Source organism: Ranitomeya variabilis, chromosome 2, assembly GCF_051348905.1.
Source record: "Ranitomeya variabilis isolate aRanVar5 chromosome 2, aRanVar5.hap1, whole genome shotgun sequence".
In the NCBI taxonomy this organism is placed as follows: Eukaryota; Metazoa; Chordata; class Amphibia; order Anura; family Dendrobatidae; genus Ranitomeya; species Ranitomeya variabilis.
This window is the reverse complement of record NC_135233.1, coordinates 597,220,895-597,238,775: the sequence shown is the minus strand read 5'-3', so window position 1 is coordinate 597,238,775 and position 17,881 is coordinate 597,220,895. Positions and strand designations below refer to the sequence as shown.

Sequence of the window (17,881 nt, the reverse complement as noted above, 5' to 3'; positions counted from 1 at the left end):
TTACACACTATACAACAACTCTGGTGTGGCCCCTAGACACTGCTGCCGTTCTGATTTGGACCACCCTGCTGCGTCACTCACCTATCAATCATGCAGCGTACAAAGAATACATCTGCAGCTGACAAGCTAAAGAGAGTTTGCTAGGAGTGATGCCCAAGATAATGCAAGATCTCTTAGGAATAGCTCCTCACAAGCCCAGCGGGGGGAAAAACCGTCCTTCTGATAATATTGATGAGGTTGAGCAAGATGAACTGACTTACGCAAGCATCTGCACAATTAATGCAAGCTATATCTCTGACTAGAACGTCCCTTTCTGAGCAAATAGAGGATGTGCACACTGAGGTGGGACGTCTAAGACAAGACATGCAAGCTATGAAGGGACGTATGGCGGAAGTGGAGACAAGGGTGTCTCAGGTAGAAGACACCATTAAACCTATGGAGGCAAAATTGGCAAAAGTTGCTGGTTCCACGAATGCCTGGAAACAAAAGGCTGATGATCTAGAGAACAGAATGCGTCGCAATAACATTCGCATCATAGGTCTGCCGGAACGTGCGGAAGGCCAGCAGCCTGAAAAATTCCTGGAGGATTGGCTTAAGTCCTCGTTGGGAGACGCATTTTCCCCAATGTTCTCGGTGGAAAGAGCCCATAGAGCCTCCACCAAGTCTCTTCCTCCTGGAGCTCCGCCCAGACCTTTCCTGGCGCGTATCCTCAACTGCAAGGACAGAGATGCCATCCTGCGGCTGGCACGACAAAAGAGTCCCATCAAGTTCGACGATGCTACAATCTCGATATTTCCAGACTTCTCCGTTGAGCTCCAGAAACAGCGGGCAAGATTTGTAGATGTCAAGAAGCAACTCAGAGATAAGAACATTATCTACTCCATGATCTACCCGGCGCGTCTGCGGGTTGTCAGCAATGGTTCCTCCCTGTTCTTCACTGACCCGTCAGAGGCAGCGGACTGGCTGCGTTCTCGTGGGAAGTCTAATGGAGCAGAACCCTGATAGGTTCTCAGCTGATTTACAATTATTCAATTGTTGAATTGGAGCTCTCCCTGCGAGCGTTTAATGTACCAACAATACCGGACGCTGGAATCAGCGGGGGTATCCCCAGGTTTATTTGAGGATGGGAGCGTTGAATTAAGCTCCTGGATTATTCAATTCTTGTTAAGTTGTTTTTTTTCCTTGTTAAAGTTAACTAGCCTCAGTAGGTATTTAGGTAAAAGCTGCCTTCGACACTGTTGTAACCTTCTATGCGTAGTCTGTGGACTCTTATTACTATCAATGCATATCATGTCTTTAACAGGTGGATATGGGGTCTGAGCTAATATGTATGACGTGGAACATACGGGGTATTAAGTCACCCCGGAAGAAAATTAAGGTGTTTTCTCAGATAAGGCGGTACCATCCCCATATCGTGGTCTTGGTGGAGACGCACCTGACCAGAGATACGGCCAACTGTGTACAGAAGCCTTGGGTACAATGGCATGCTCACGCGTGTCACACTAGTTACTCGAGAGGGGTATCATTATTAGTACATAGAGATGTCCGGTGGGAAGCCCAAACGACTCGGCGGGATTTGGAGGGACGTTTTGTTTTTGTCCATGCATTAATTAATTCCCGCGAATATGTCATATTGTGTATTTACAACCCTCCTCCGGCCAGTACCTCAATACTTAAGATGGCAATGAGCTTTGCGTTAAATTACCCAGACGCGCATATTATTTGTATGGGTGACCTCAACCTAATTATGGACAGTGATCTTGATAGAATGAGATTGGGAGATGGATCTCCTGGGGAACCCTTGTCCTCCCTCCCTTCTTCGGTCCCGACTCAGCTGGCACTATTCATAGAAAATAGCGGCTGGATAGACCTATGGAGGATGCGCCGCCAGGGGGAGAGGGGATATACCTGCCACTCATCCACTAAACAATCTCTCTCACGTATAGATTATATTTTCGGATCAGACAACTTGGTACAGTGGGTGGATAGTGTGGAGCACGGTAATAGAGGAATTTCAGACCACAGCCCGATTATACTTAAACTCGTGTTTGGGAAAATGAATAATGGTAGAATATGGAAGTTAAATCCCTTCTGGCTCAAACTAATAGATTCAGATGATAGGACGGTTGACCAGTTGAACTGCTACATCCAATCCCACTCAGATCTTCAAAATATTAATTTATTTTGGGATGCACTTAAGGCATATTTAAGGGGCTGTCTGTCTTCTACAATCTCTTATATCAAAAGGGTAACATCAAGGGAGGACGATGAGGTTGAGCAACGTTTGAGAAATGCTGAGGCCGCATATACAGTTGACCAGACTAATAACAATAGGATTGAGTGGCTGACTCTACAAAGATTATATACCCAACACTTGGACACTAAATCTAAGAGTAAACTTTTTTTTACGTGACAATCGTACTTTGAAATGGGGAATCAGGCGGGAAAATTTTTGGCCTACTTGGTGCGTCAACACAACACATCTAAACATGATAATACAAATTCGCTCACCAGATAACTCATTAAATTCCACTACTGAGGAAATTCTTCAATGTTTTTATAATTACTATAGAGGGTTGTATGAATCTAAGAGTGGTTTTAGCGTTTCTGATTGTCTAGGTTATTTGTCCGATATAGCGTTCCCCACACTGAACTCCACCCAGCAGGCCTTTATGAACGCTGAGTTTACTCTAGAGGAAGTGGAGCAAGCTATAACGGATATGGCTTCTGGGAAGGCCCCTGGGCCGGATGGCTTCCCTGTAGAGCTATATAGGAGATACCGGGAGATACTGGCTCCGCTTTTGCTGAAAGTATTTAAAGAGATATGGGAGGGTGGATGTCTACCTGATACTTTTTATGAGGCACATATTATCGTACTTAAGAAAGAGGGGAAAGATCCTTTGGAATGTGGATCCTATCGTCCCATATCGTTGGTAAACGTGGATTATAAGATCTTTACAAAGATACTGGCTACCAGGTTGAACTCCATTATATTAGCTATTATACATCCGGATCAAACCGGCTTTATGCCTGGTAAGAGTACATCTATAAACATTAGGCGGGTTCAATCAGTGATTCAATATAGCTCTTTACTACCAGATAACAGTTGGGCGCTGGCGTCGCTGGACGCGGCTAAGGCGTTCGACTCTATTGAGTGGCCCTTTTTAGTTTCAACAAGTTTTTATTTTTATTTTCAAGATAAATCCAGAAAGCTTTACAACAAAATCCCACGCAGGGGAATATACTTGAATATTATCAAATTCCAGAATAACTTTAATGGTATTTAAACAATACAAATAAACACATAGACAAAGACACGTAAATGGAAAGAACAAGAAGGAAAGGGAGGAAGTAAGAGATCCATAACTGCATCATGGTGGTACCGATCAAACAATCAATGGTCAGGTATAAGGAGCAAGTCCAATAGAAACCATCGGATATTAGATTAGCCTCATAGGGATAATGCTAAAATTTGATCGAGATTACTGTTAGGATTCCTTTCAATCCATGGTCTCCACACTTTATAATATGACTCCCAGGAGTCCTCTCTTGTAGCTTGTATTCGTTCACATAGCATGATAGTGTTCATCTTGTCAATTACTGGGGAGAGAGATAGGGTAGCTGTTTTCCATTTCGCTGCAATATGCAGCTTAGCAGCAAGAAATAGTTGATTAACTAAATTATGTAGCTTGTTGGAGAAGCCCGGATATCTGGCCCCCAGCAGGAACACTGTTATTTCTAACTGGATCGCTCCACCATACAGCTCTTCTACAATAGATTTGATTTTTGACCAAAAGGCGGACACAACCGGGCAATCCCACCACGTATGCCTCAGATCTCCCAGAGCGCCACATCCTCTGAAACACCGATCCGATATGTTTGAGAAGATAGCATGTAGCTTGCTCGGGACCAGATATGTTCTATGTAGAAGTTTGATAGACGTCTCAACTATAGAAGTCTGGAGACTGCCCTTAGTGAGGGAGCAACAACATTTTTGCCAATCTAATGGGGACATTATGTTATTAAAGTCATTTTCCCACTGTATCATATATTTAAGTTTTACATCTTCTGGTATTGCATTTAGGTTCGAATAGATTAAAGAGATAGCTCCCCCACCAAGTGAATCACTTAAACATATTTGTTCATAACCTGATGGGCGGTGGGTGTTACCATGTCCCAGTATCTGTTCAGCAAAATGAAAAATTTGGATGATACGCAATATTTCAGAGCTTGGTGGAGAGTATTTTTGGATGAACTCTTGCTTGGTGAGTAGAGTGTTAAATGGTGAGGTAAGCTGTTTGAGGGTAATTAAACCTCTAGATGTCCACCAACTGAAAGGGCGAGGATCCAACCCTGGAGAGAAAGCCGGATTGTGAAAAATATGTGTCATTAAGGAGGACCTGGATTGCAGGGAGTGTTTAAATCTCTCTTTCCTCCACAGCATCAGGGAGTGTGCTGTAAAAGGGGCTGATTTATGAATCCCTTTCGGGAGTCTCTGCAGCGTCCACATGAGGCCAGGAAGGGTAAATGGGGATAGGAGGTGTGATTCGAGATTCACCCATCTGGGTGTGCTGTGTTTGTCAGCATTAGCACCTATTAGCTGGGCTAGTTGGGCTGCTCTATAATATAAGATGAAGTTGGGTAGGGACAGACCCCCCCCGTCTCCTGTTGATAAACATAGTCTTAAGCCTTATTCTAGGCTTCTTCCCCTGCCATATGAATTTAGAAATCGTGTTGTGGATATCTAGCAACGTTTTGGCGGGGAGAGGAATGGGCAAGGATCGAAAAACATACAGAAATCGTGGTAAGGAAACCATCTTAATGGCGTGGAGTCTACCCAACCAGGATAAGGGCATGGATGACCATCTAGTAAGGTCCGATTTGAGGTTAGAGATTAAGGGAGCATAGTTCCATTTAAATAAAGTCGACCTATGGGAAGTTAAATTTATACCGAGATAGGTTAAGTATTGCTCATTTCTGGTAAATTTGAATTGCGCTGTTATGTTGTTTTGTGTGTCCCTGGGAGTGTTAATAAACAGGGCTTCAGATTTATCTACGTTGATCTTGAGGCCTGAGACCAATTCAAATTCATGGAGAGCGACAAAAATATTTGGGAGTGTAATTATGGGATTGACTAAGGACAAAAGCAGATCATCTGCAAAAAGGCTAGCCTTGTAGTGGTCACCTCTAATTGTAGGTCCATTAATGTTAGGGTTGGTTCTGATAGCTTCCGCCAATGGCTCCATGGCTAGGGCGAATAGAGCTGGGGAAAGTGGGCATCCTTGCCTGGTGCCACGTTGGATGTTAATAGGGGTAGGCTGGTTTGAGGGTAACTTTAGGTAGGCCATGGGGCGGTCATACAGGAGTTTAAGGCAGGAGGTGAAACCACTCGGAAAGCCAAACTTCGCAAGGACTTCGAACAAGTACAACCACGACACCAAGTCAAAGGCCTTCTCTATATCGAGGGCTAACAAGAGTAGGGGCTGTTTGGAGTGGTTAGCTAAATGTATTAAATTAAGGTTCCTCCTAATATTGTCTGGGCCCTGTCTTCTGGGAATGAACCCCACTTGATCCTGGTGAATTAGGGTAGGCAGTATTTTATTTATTCTGGCCGTGATTATAGATGTAAAAATTTTTAAGTCTATGTTTAGTAGTGAAATAGGCCTGTAGTTTTTGGGGTAAAGGTGATCTTTCTTCGGTTTTGGAATCACAGTGACGTGGGCAACGTAAAATTCAGATGGCATTTGGGCTCCATTTAGTAAAGCGTTACAGAAGCTTTGTATATGAGGTATAAGTATGCTGTCAAATTTTTTATAATACTGCGCTGTGAGCCCATCAGGCCCTGGAGCCTTGTTTTTTTTTTAAATTTTTGATCGTTGTTTTTATTTCTTCAGAGTCGATTGGAGCTTGAAGATGTGCTATATCAGAATTTGGGACTTTAGGTAACGTCAGGTCTTTGAGGAAATTCTGGATGCGAGTTGGAGAAGGAGGCCGTGGGAGGGAGTAAAGATTTTGATAAAATTGGTGAAACGTTTTATATATTGCATCAGGATGGGCAGTGATACGGCCTGAAGAATCTTTAATGTGGGGGATATTATTCAGGAGCTCTCTACTCTTAAGTTTACGGGCCAACATGCTGCTTGGTTTGTTTGCATATTTGTGAAAAGTAGATTTAGTCCAAGCCAGGGCTCTTTCTGATCTGTTTGTTAGAATGGTATTGAGTTGTAATTTAGTTTCACGAATTTTCTTCATTAGATAAAGTGAGGGGAGGTTTTGGTTTGCCTGTTCTAATTTTGAGAGTTTATTTTCTAATTGTGATTGTAGCTCGGTCCTTTGCTTTTTTTTGCTAGAGGCAATTTTAATTAGGGTCCCTGTTATAAATTTTTTGTGTGCCATCCACACATTTCCCGGGGTCACCTCTGCAGTATTGTTGGTTTGGAAATATAGATTCAGCTCGTCCTTTATGGTAGACAAAACCGATGGGTCTACTAGTAGGGATTCATTCAGTCTCCACCTGAAGAGTCTAGAAGAGGTAATGGCAAAGTTAAATGCAGATAGGACAGCATCGTGGTCTGACCAAGACGATATGAGTGGCCCTTTTTATCTGCTTGTCTGCAGAAGTATGGCTTTGGGGAAAATTTTTTGAAATGGGTTGGTGTATTATACTTGAAACCTAAAGCCCGCATAATCGTAAACGGCTCCATGTCTGAGCCATTTTCACTGCATAGGGGAACTCGTCAGGGGTGTCCCCTCTCCCCAGCCTTGTTTGCTCTAGCGATAGAGGCATTAGCTATACGTCTACATTCTGCCCCCGATATTGATGGTATTAAAATAGCGGACCGCACCGACATCATTGGTCTATATGCTGATGACATGATAGTATTCATGGATAAGGTAGAAGAAACGTTGCCAAAGGTAATGACTACCATAGATAAATTTAGTGGGTTCTCAGGCCTATATATTAATTGGGATAAGTCTGCCCTATTGCCTCTGTCCCAATCCCCAATATCTAATCTTAACGCTCTTTCCCCGTTACCTGTAGTGTCTGAATTTAAATACTTGGGTATTTATATGTCCCGATGTAGCGGATCGGATCTACAACTCAATACCCTCCCCCTGCTAGAATACGCCAAATCGAAATTCACATCTTGGAGTAAACTTCCACTGTCTGTAGCAGGCCGCATTAATCTCATAAAAATGATTCTGCTCCCTAAATTCAACTATTGTCTTCAGCATAGCGCAGTAACTGTACCAAAATTCTTTTTCACTAACTTAAATTCTTATGTTGCCTCATTCGTGTGGGGAAAAAGCAGACCCAAACTTAAACTGGCGACTTTGCAAAGACCCAAACAGGGGGGAGGAGCAGCATTGCCAGATTTCTTTTTATACTATCTGGCGGGACAGGCCAAAGCACTTTGTAAATGGATGCCTCATAATTATCTCCCTAATTCTGAAAGCCACCTGGTTAACTCTGTTGGTGCTAAGTGTCCACTGGGTCTTCTAGAATCAGAAAAAATAAATGCCCCTCGATTGTTGCCCATGATACGATTGTCGCGATCCACTTGGAAGAAAATTAAAAGGGTCACTGGGTTTGGGGACATTGTAGCCGAGATGCCTCTATGGGATAATGGTTATTTCCCTACACTGGTGAATCACCCGTCTACAAATTTTTGGTTTTCCCATGGAGTCCTGTCAATGGGAGATTTGTACGATCAGGGGGTCTTTAGATCCTTTGAGCAGCTACAAGTTAGTTATAGCAAAAGAGAAAAAAAAAAAAATGTGACAAAACCAGCTCACCTACTAGGCATTTATTGTGGGGAAGCCCGGATAACGTGCAGTCTTCACGTGAGGCAATGGAACAAATAGAGGAGAAAATCCAGCTTCCAAAAATATCAAAATTTATTAAAGATAAAATCCAAGATCCAAAAACATGGTTCACAGGAGAAGAAGTGGCAGCATGCTACATGTTTCGAACAATAAGTTCTTTTTCAAAGCTGCTCATGAGCAGCTTTGAAAAAGAACTTATTGTTCGAAACATGTAGCATGCTGCCACTTCTTCTCCTGTGAACCATGTTTTTGGATCTTGGATTTTATCTTTAATAAATTTTGATATTTTTGGAAGCTGGATTTTCTCCTCTATTTGTTCCACAAGTTAGTTATGACCTTCCAAGATCTAAATTTTTCCGATACCTGTAACTCGGATCTGCCATTCAGTCATTTGTCAGGAGTGTGGGAACAAACCGTAACATTTCATCTTTACCCCTGATAGGCATTCTTAAGTCACAGGGACCTCAGGGCCTTATGTCGTCCCTATACACATATCTGCTATCAACGGGAACGAATTCTGTTATAGACTCAGTGAGAGGCAAATGGGAGGGGCTTATCACTGAATATGCAGAATGAGGAATGGGAGGATATTTTGGACTCCCCCCTCAAAGTCTCCCCGTCGGTCAATAATAGGATGACTCAGCTATATATAATCCACCAGTCATATTTGACTCCACTGAGACTCTTTCGGATGGGTCGATACTCGACGTCGGAGTGTTTGCGTTGTCACTCACCAGACGCTGACTTTGTACATATGGTATGGCAGTGCCCCATTGTTCTTCACTATTGGAGGGAGGTAACGTCACTATTAGCTTCTATACTGTCAATCCCAATTCCTCTTGAGCCTTTAGTCTGCCTGTTTGGAGTGTGGGACGAGGAGGCTTGGGACCATTATGTGGGGATTTTTCTACGTGAAACCCTGTTTTTGGCACGGAAGTTGTTAGCCCTGCGATGGATGGGGAATTCACCCCCCTCCATTAGGTCCTGGATTGAGTTGGTGAATGCAGTCGTACCTTATGAGCGCACTCTTTATCAAAACAGGGGTTGCCCGGGTAAGTTCAACAAAATCTGGGATAGATGGAACACCTCTCATCTTACCCTGTGACATGATTAATAGAGAAAGACGTGGTTTATCTGACTTTTGTTCTGCAAGTACTGCGCAATGGAGGGGGGATATAATATTCCACTATCGTTAAATGGCGGCTTAATAGTTTCAGAGGCTTAGTTTGGTTGTAGTTTAAGAGTTTTATGTTTATAACTTTGTTTTGATTGTTTTATAACTATACACATATGTTTTCCTTCTGTGAAATGATTGGCATATGTATGTGCTGTCCTTACCATCCTTTGTAAATGTAACCATGCAGATTAATGACAAGGACAAATATGTATGCTATACTTTATTTGTGTTTGAAAATAAACGAATTTAAAAAAAAAACACGTTCTTGAAAAATGGTCATTGTGGATTTATCACCATCCAGTGCAGTGGTAGACAGGGTTTCCCAACCAAATTTTCAAGAAGACTGCAAAATTATTTTCAGCTTGCTCAGACATATGACCTACATAAGTATGTATACAACCAAATAACAATCAGTCATGAAACTATTAAAAACTAATAAACCTATAGGGAGGATTCATGACAAAAGTATATATTTCTCTATCGCCTCTCATTGGGGGACACGGGAACCATGGGTGTATGCTGCTGACACTATGCAAAAAAAAAAGTTAGCTCCTCCTCTGCAGTGTACACCCCACCGACTGGCATTATATACTTCAGTTTAGCTTAGTGTCAGTAGGAGTGTGAAGGAAGAAATTAAGAAAGAATCTCCATTTTGTGCTTTTCGACTCCATTTTGTTGTTTTGATATAAATTTTGTTAGTAGGCTAAAGGTTACAGCTGTTATGAGATTTTGATGAGACCTTGATTGTTGCAACCTCGGTAGAACATGAAACTGAGGGTGTATTGTTCTACAAAACTTTGACGCACAGATTGTTCCTGTATTCTTATAGGCTAAGAACCGTGAGCGTGTTCTTATGCTGATTGGTTGAAGTGTAATTTCTATGACTGTGATATAGTCATGCAGAATAAACGGGGGCCAGAGATCAGCTCGATCCCCCATACAGAGACACACGTCTCCGTCTGGTCATTTTCAGTTGCCGGCAACACCTTATATATTAATTTGGAAATCACTGGGTTAACCGTGAAGGATCACTTTAAATCCTCCCTCAACAGTTGGTGCCGAAACCCGGGATCCAAGCAGGAACGCTTCTGCCCCCCGGAGGACAACAAGACAAAGGATCCTCGGGCCGGACACAGGCACTGGAAAATTGGGACTGATCATCCCCCACAACAACCACGGTAAGTTGGCAGTTATACTGTCCAGACTGACCGTTTGGTGTGGTTTTCCTGTGTTTGTTGCTGCAAAGAGGATCTGAGGTTTGTCCCCAGAGTGGGATGATTCTTGGGTGGAATCATATAGAGGTGTAGTTCCGTTGGAAGCCCAGTGCTTGAACCGTACCTCATAAGGGACGGACACCCCGGATTAACCAGTGATGTAATTCTCTTTACAGTCAAAATACCCTGAATTCCTGATCACTGTTAGAATCAGGCGCGGTGAGGTGATCGAAGATTGGGTAGGATGCGCAACTCAGGAATACATAGATATATATGTGTATGTCCAGGGGCGTCCGGAGGGGTTAAGTCTGAGACGCCCTCCTCCTTTCACTGAGTACCGCGATTTGCGCGGTGAGGTGATCGAAGATGGGTAGGATGCATAACTCAGGAATATATTGATTTAAATATTTCCAGGGGTGTCCGGAGGGTTAAGTCTAAGACGCCCTCCTCCTTTCACTGAGTACCGCGATTTTGGGTTGTCTCAGCGGGGGACAGGTAAAAACCCCAGTGGAATAGGCTACAAAGCTGCTCTGGTATCTATACACGACTAAGTAGGGGTATTTCGCTTTAAAGTAGAATCAGTCCGTGGAAGAAGAAGACTTTGAATTGTGTGATAAAAATTAGATATTGTTAACCCAAAGAAGGGAAAAGAAATCTGTCAGGAATGCAGGGAAAATATTCTCAATCTGGTATGTGAATTGTGCGATGAAGATTTTGTAGAAATTAATTAAGTCTAAGAACTACTGTATTTCGTTTGTGTTTGTCTTTGAAATATCCGATGGGAGGGGTCGCGTAGCTGCGTTATTGCTTGTCTCTTTTCTCTGTGTAGAGGAATGCTGTGATCTCTCTTGTCTCTGTGTCCTTGGAATGGAGAGAGCACATACTGTAACGGTGTTCTCTGTATTTTCTCTGGTAGATCTGTGTTTTGTTTAAAGCGATAATATTGTTTTGAAGTACAAAGAAATATAATCTGGAAAATTGAAAGTGAAATCTAGTGTCTAGTTTTAGAAGGAAATTTGTAAGTGATTGAAAGATTGGTAAAAGTAAGTTGAGCGGTTGATATATAGCAAATTGAGGATCAACAGAGAAAATGAATTCTGATTGTTTTTTGCTACGTTGAAAAATGAAAGCTGTCTACTCCTATGATAAAGTCTGGATGTTTTGTGGTGCAGGAAGGTATTGAGAAAGCGTTTGAGAATAATGTGTCAGAAAGACAAACAATTAAAAATGATGATCTGGAACAGGGGGTCTCCCTGCTTGATGATAAGGTCCCTCCCCAGGAAATCAAGCCTCTTCTCCCGACCGTAAGCTCTGTGGGTTGCCAAAACTTAGTGCGCCTCCACCCTATGATCCGGCTGCGTGGATCTGTGATGTATGCGGAGTTACTAATTCTCAAGAGAGGTCTGTTACCATTGTGAAGCAAGAAGACCCGGAGTTGTAGCCCCCACCTTTCCCTTGCTAAACGCTGACAGCAATTCCCCCGCTCCAAATACAGCCCCCCTTTTCACAGCTGCAAGGACGCTCATTATCAGCGGTTCATGTAACAGATTCTAGTTTCTGCCCTCCTCCCATGGTACACAAATCCAGTCTCATACTAAAATATCCCTTTTAACCCTGTCTGGGAATCTCCCTCCCCAGCCCCATGTCAATTCTCAGATCAAGAGCTTGTTTTAATTAGAGTAGATAACAGACCCAATAAATATACTCTTATAAAACCTATCCCTGTGGGACCTTTCCCTGAAGTTACTGCTCAGTTCGTAATCTCTTCTATATGTTCGGTAAATTTACTGGGGGCAGATTTATTATTACAGTTCTGCTCCAGAATATAATTCCAAGATGATGGTCAGATGGTCCTTGCGTTATATAACTCCTATGCAGATGAATATAAAGAGATGTGTATCCTACATGCCCTTCCCACAGTTATGATGGTCCTGATAGACCCAGATTCTCCCCCAATAATGCCTGTAGAACCAGTAAAAGTGTTTCTCAAACCTGGTGCCCCTTTTTCTAAAGTCCATCAATACCCTTTGAAACATGATCAGGAGCAGTGCCTCAAGGGGCAAATACAAATGTTATTCGATAATGGTGCCCTGATACCCTGTGTTTCCCCATGTAACACACCCTTGTTTCCCGTTAAGAAAAAGACCCCACCCGGCCAACCCCCTGTGTACCGGCTGGTACAAGATCTACGGGCATTTAATGCAGTTACTGTTCCAGAAACTCCGGTGGTGCCTAAGCCACATACTTTTTTGTCCCAGATATCTCAGGATGCCGCTTGGTTCATAGTTATCGATCTTGCCAATGTCTTCTTCAGCATTCCATTACACCCAGATTGCCAGTTCTGTTTGCATTCATTTATCAGGGATGACAATTGACGTGGACAGTTATGCCAAAGGGGGGCCAGTCATAGCCCAAGAGTGTCAGGCCTACCTTGCCACTTATGGCCCCTTGCAACCAGGAGAGGCTATGGCCACCCCACACGATGTATATAGTATCCTTAACCAAGTACAACCTAGCCACATGGCTGGACAGCTGCGACTTCAGTGTGCTATTTTAAAAAGGTGCGCTGTCCTGAACCCCGCTACTCTTCCCCTAGTTCCCCTGGATCCAAAGGGGGGAGGAGTAGGTGACATGAGCAAGGACACTTTTTCTTTCTAGAATGGATCCAGAGGAACAAGATTAGGTTTCCAAACCATATGATTGTCTAGAATTGATGTCTCAGGAAACGGCTGGTCTCTAGTGTGCCTATTCTAATGCTGATTTTGAGCTTTTTGTAGATGGATCCCGTCACCAAGATGACCAAGGACGCTTCTGTACCAGATATGCTGTGGTCTCAGAACATGAGGTAATCAAGGCAGATTCAATGTCAGCTCATATGTGTGCACAAGAAGCAGAAGGTAAGACTGTAAATATCTACACTGATTCCAGGTATGCTTTTGGCATTGCACACGGTTATGGGCCTATCTGGAGAGCCAGGGCTTTCCTGACAGCAAATGGCCACCCCTTTAAACGTGCTGAGGCAGTCCAGCAATTTATGAATGCACTACAGCTTCCCACCCAAGCAGGCATCATAAAGGTAAAGGCACATACCAAAGGCACTGATGGACGGACAAAAAGGGTAACGCACTGGCAGACCAGGCTGCCAAGAAAGCAGCAAGCACTCCTGTAGCCTCTCAAGTACATCACCTAGACACCCCACCATCTCCACTTGTGTTGAAAGACATCTTAGCCCAGTTACAAGAACAGGCAAGTAAGGAGGAGAAAAATAGGTGGCAAAAGATAGGGGCTTGCTCTGATACCGTCACTGGACTATGGGGGAGGGGTGAAAAGGTCTGCCTACCACAGGTACTGTACCCAATGATGGCACAGGTTCTGCACGGGAATGTGCACCACTCGAAGACGGCCATGTGTGACACCCTACAGAGACAATGGATTGCCCCCGGGTTTTCCACCTGCGCAGAAAGCCAGGTACAGAGCTGCATGATATGTGCCACACATAATCAGAGTAGGACAGTGAAAACCCCATCCAAACACACTCCCCGGCCCTTTAACCAATTCCAGAGACTGCAGATTGATTATATTCAGTTACCCAGGGTAGGGACGTATGAGTATGTGTTGGTCTGCATTGATTTATTTTCAGGTTGGCCAGAAGCCTACCCAGTTGCCAAAGCTACGGCTAAGACAACAGTGAAGAAACTGATGGCTGAGATCATATGCAGGTATGGAATTCCTGAAGTCATTGAAAGCGATCAGGGTTCCCATTTTACTGGAGAGATCATGTCAGAGGTAATGGCAGCACTGGGGGTAAGTCAAGCATTGCATAGTCCATCCACAGAGCAGTGGAAAAGTGGAGAGACTAAATGGAACTCTTAAGCTTAAAATCCAGAAGGCAATGGCAGAGACTGGTAAACCATGGACAGAATGCCTCCCTCTAGCTTTGTTTTCAGTAAGATATACCCCAAACAGGAAGACAGGACTGTCACCGTATGAGATTCTGTTTGGCAGGGGCCCCAATCTTGAATGTTTCTTTCCACAACACTTGCAGCTCAAGTACCAGGACTTGACTAGCTATGTGCAGGCCTTACATGGACACCTTGCCAAAGTGCATTTAACCGTTTTCAGTTCTTTTCCAGACCCAGACAAGGTTCCTGGACACCATCTCTTTGTGCCAGGAGACCTGGTGTATGTGAAAAAGTTTGTGCGCAGAGATTGTCTCCAGCCGAGATTTGAAGGACCTCACACGGTGATCCTGGTCACCCCCACTGCAGTAAAACTTGAAGGAAAGAGCACCTGGATCCACGCTTCACACTGTAAAAGAGACTGTTGTTTTTGATCCTGGAACTGAGGGCTATCCTCGCCCCTACCTCTTTGGTCCCTATTGTAAAAATAAGAATTCTGGTCCCACTATACTCTGGGTAAACCTGACAGCCCCGGTGAATATCTGGCGTTTTGATTTCTGTAATGTAGTCAAGTGCCCCGAGACTGAACGGGTGGTAGAGGGGACCATCCAGTTTTATATATGTGTTACCAGAAATGACAACAACAACTGTTATTATTGGACTGATGCTGCCTGGAATACAGGGGATGATTGGGGATATAAATCTAGCGAAGCCACGTTCCCTAAGGATAGAACGGGTAGGGGTCTCCGTGAGAAAATGCATCTAACAGCTCTTCTGCAACCACTTAGGGGCTGTAAATGGGGTAAAAGTTGTCACCCCCTCCTCCTAAATCTCGAAAGTCCCCAATCTGCTGACCTGCAGACATTTGTACTGGGAAGGCATTATAATTATGTATTTAGTAGTGGATACCATGGGAATTTAGGCCCAGGTGAGCGTTTGCAAAATGTAGTCAATGAAGTGATCCCCATTCCAGGTCTCAGTTGGCAAGAGGTTTTTTCCATAGAAACACCGAGGAAAAACCTATGGTTAGAATGGGTGAGATACAATGTAAGAGTCCAGAATATCTCTGTAGGATGTATTGCTTGTGCTGCTGCGAATACACATCTCTACACACATGCATTGCTTTTTCCTGATGACAACACCACTGCCTGTGTCATGAACTTGTTGAAAGGTTTGAAGTCCACTGATTGCCCAGATTATGTCCCACTAATTCATAAGGAACCCAAACTAAAGGTCCCAGGAGAAGTAACCGTATTAGCTGACAATTACACCTGTTATAATTCCCACGACACCACAGGTACACTAGTAGGGATCTTCGAGACAGGTTTCTACAAAGGGAGCAGTTCTCTAGATACTGATTTGCTAACCAAACATACAGAATATATGTACGATATTTATTGGTTATGTGGAGATGGTAAGCTCCGTCCTAGGTTGCCTAATGCCTGGATAGGCCAATGCACCCTTGTTAGACTGGCTATGCAGTTCAAGATTTTATTTTTGGGATCCAAAGATACCTGATGAACTTACCAGAAAGAGGAGAGGTTTTGATCAGCTCCACATGAGTTATGAAGAAGATCCACTAGTATATATTGATGCTATTGGGGTGCCAAGGGGGGTGCCTGACCAGTTTAAAGCCCAGAACCAGATTTATGCTGGCTTTGCTTCTATAATCCCACAGGTGCAGATTAATAAAAATGTTGAATGGATCAAATATATATATGTATATATTACAGTGAACAAAGATTTGTTAATTATAGCTGTGATGCCTTTTAGGGTATAGTTGAGGATTTGGGCCCTAACACTTGTATGACTCGTGCTGCAACCCGACCTAAGAGAATTACACTGAATCCTGTCCAGACAAGATCACATGCAGTGACATAAGCTGACACAGGATTGTGGTTGGTGGATACTGGAGACACTAACTTTTGGGAGTAGGCTGACAGTAATCCTTTTGGGAAGGAGCTGTAGACCAGCATGTCATGTCGCCCCCACCACCAGAGAACCAACCACATCAGGTAGGGTAAGACAGATACAGGAGTATTATCCCTGGAGGCCCTCTGACTAGCTATGCAAAAACAATTGGCTGACCCTGAGAACCAACCTTTCTCATTTTACAAACAAATAATGATAATATGATGGACGTATAAGTACACCTGGGCAGGCCTAGGTAGTTAGTGAAAGCAACTCCGATTGGCACCTTCTACAATTAAGAAGTAGACCCACCAGAGTACGATGGTACTGATCCAGGGGAGATCCCTAAGTATGTCCCCCTCAAAAGAGTAGACAGAACCCCCCATTCTCAGATGATGCTAAGAGATTTAGTTTAGAGACAGTGGGAGAACTCCATGTGAGGTTAGTGAAGGGTTCAGCTGCCTGGAGGCCTTTCGCTAGGGGAGAGTTTCTGAGGTGTCTGGATGAAGAAATCCACCTCCCCTTTTCCCATCACATGGACAGTCTCGAAGGATCTTTCTTTAGGGAAAAAACTTAGTATTTAGGGGGGATTGTCAAGGTGAAAATATATTTTCTTATATACTTTTTTGTACTGCTATACTCTTATACTGTGAAACAATAACTTTTTCCTATGCTTGCAGATATAACTGTATTTAAAATGGCTGCCAGTATTCACCTTTATCTTTGTCATGTATGTAATACTAAAACTTGTTTTTTGGTGTATTTCTGTGTGTATTAGGAAATTCTGCACTAGGATAACTAGTGATGAAACCAAAAGTGTTGCTATCTCTGCTCTTCTCTACACCGATTTCACAAAGTTACCTGATGAAGATGTTGAAGCCAAGCGCATGGCTATCTTCAAAGGATCCCCACTACTGTTATCAATAATTGTTATTCGTAAATTCTAGTATACAGGGGGGATGGGTACGCCGCAGCAGACATGGCTGGTAACATGGCACCAGCCATGTGAAGACCAGTATCCCTCGAGCTTATAGCTTGGGATAGTACCTCTGATGCCGGACATTAATTAACAAAATTTATCTAGGGGGGAATGTGAAGGAAGAAATTAAGAAAGAATCTCCATTTTGTGCTTTTCGACTCCATTTTGTTGTTTTGATATAAATTTTGTTAGTAGGCTAAAGGTTACAGCTGTTATGAGATTTTGATGAGACCTTGATTGTTGCAACCTCGGTAGAACATGAGACTGAGGGTGTATTGTTCTACAAAACTTTGACGCACAGATTGTTCCTGTATTCTTATAGGCTAAGAACCGTGAGCGTGTTCTTATGCTGATTGGTTGAAGTGTAATTTCTATGACTGTGATATAGTCATGCAGAATAAACGGGGGCCAGAGATCAGCTCGATCCCCCATACAGAGACACACGTCTCCGTCTGGTCATTTTCAGTTGCCAGCAACACCTTATATATTAATTTGGAAATCACTGGGTTAACCGTGAAGGATCACTTTAAATCCTCCCTCAACAGGAGGTGGACACGGGTCTTTCATTAGACCCTTATCTACCTCAATGTGCGTCGTTTCTTTTCAGGTTTTCCGGAGGGATACAGTGGGATCAGTCACACCTGTAGTCCCACAATACGGACTATGAGTACGGCGCGTACTGCCACCCCGTATCCTCATAGATCCCTCTCCAGGACCAAGAGCCTACCACACAAGCGTGCTCAGAAGTCCGGTCCTGGCTTCGTCCCCCACCCACTCGCCCACCAGAGCCTGTCGGTTGGAGGAGACGAGGACGTCCATCAGCTCCCTGGACGTCTCATTCCTCTTCAGGTTAGTATCGGCGTGGGAGGTTTGA

General features: G+C 43.5%; 1 long non-coding RNA gene across 1 annotated transcript; it reads left to right on the top strand.

The window, feature by feature from the left end:
* The first annotated feature begins 9,626 nt into the window (after positions 1 to 9,626).
* LOC143807217 (uncharacterized) lies at positions 9,627 to 17,446 on the top strand. Its single transcript, XR_013221673.1, has 2 exons — positions 9,627 to 10,182; positions 13,859 to 17,446. It is a non-coding gene; the product is annotated as an uncharacterized LOC143807217 (long non-coding RNA).
* The last annotated feature ends 435 nt before the right edge of the window (positions 17,447 to 17,881 follow it).